Genomic DNA, 1,102 nt, shown 5'->3' with positions numbered 1-1,102 from the left:
TTTACCAGAAGGTTAGAAAAATTAGAAGTTGGCTAGGACATCCTGACCTTCAGTTCCTATAAGAGAGTTGGGTAATATTCTGTGGGAATCTCCATCAAGAAGATAAATTCTCGTTAGACCTGAAATGACTTCAGCAAGAATACATGATAGAGAAAACTTTGTAGTGTCTTGTTCTGTTATACTGTGGTGTGAGGGAGAAGTTGATAAAGATAACTATTTCTGTACTGCAGACATGGCTCCGTAGATAAGTGTAGTCTCTACTCTTGTAGAAGACTGGGGTTCAATTCCTAGCACCCACAATCAGAGTATAAAAATGGAGGAAATATACCACAATGTCAGAGCATTCTTGTGGGTCTCATAAAGGTCACAGGCAAACTCCTCATATTTTGATTATTGATGTAATATACTGGCATGGTTTGCATTGCATTAGAACAGAGGCTACATGTCCATAACTTGAAGTTCATACTTTGAATAGTGAACTTTATGACTAAGAAAATCATATCCTTTATTTTTATAAAATAATTCAGGACAATCTCAAACTAGCTTGAATTAATTCACCCATCAGAATTATGTATCAGCTTTGCACAGTGGCAGTTCATTGCCAATGAGGTTTATCCAAGGCATGATTATTGCTAATTGAAAACTTTTCCCAGAATTACGTATCATATTAGAATACATTTAAGACTTTCAAGATTTGTTATAAATTTAATTAAGAGTGTATATGTGTAAGTAAGTGTACGTGAGTGCAGGGGCCTACAGAAGCCAGTTAACCCCTGGAGCTAGAGAAAACAAGTGATTTAGAGTCAACCAATGCGGTAGTGGGATCCACAATCAGATCTTCAGGAAGGCAAATGTTCTTAACTGTAAAAAAAATGGGTGCTAAACAGTTTATAGAACACCCAATCCAAGCACTTACCCTTGTCCTTAAGATTGGCTTTTCTTATACTCATAAAAAATTGTATTTGGCATTTTCACATAGTTTACAAATGAAATATTTTAGAAGAAATAATTTCATCTCCAAACTTTGTCAACATTTTTCTTTCTATCTTTATATAAAATTACTAATTGATACCTTAGATATAATGTCAGCTTAGGGAATCAA

The 1,102-nt window shown here is 34.5% G+C and overlaps 1 non-coding gene across 1 annotated transcript; it reads left to right on the top strand.

Moving 5' to 3' along the window:
• Positions 1-576: 576 nt before the first annotated feature.
• Positions 577-711, top strand: LOC120093500 (U4 spliceosomal RNA). The gene has a single exon (XR_005486530.1). It is a non-coding gene; the product is annotated as a U4 spliceosomal RNA (small nuclear RNA).
• The last annotated feature ends 391 nt before the right edge of the window (positions 712-1,102 follow it).

The sequence above is a fragment of the Rattus norvegicus genome, chromosome 6 (genome assembly GCF_036323735.1).
Source record: "Rattus norvegicus strain BN/NHsdMcwi chromosome 6, GRCr8, whole genome shotgun sequence".
Taxonomy (NCBI): domain Eukaryota; kingdom Metazoa; phylum Chordata; class Mammalia; order Rodentia; family Muridae; genus Rattus; species Rattus norvegicus.
The sequence above is the reverse complement of the archived record's forward strand: the minus strand, read 5'-3'. Positions and strand labels throughout refer to the sequence as shown.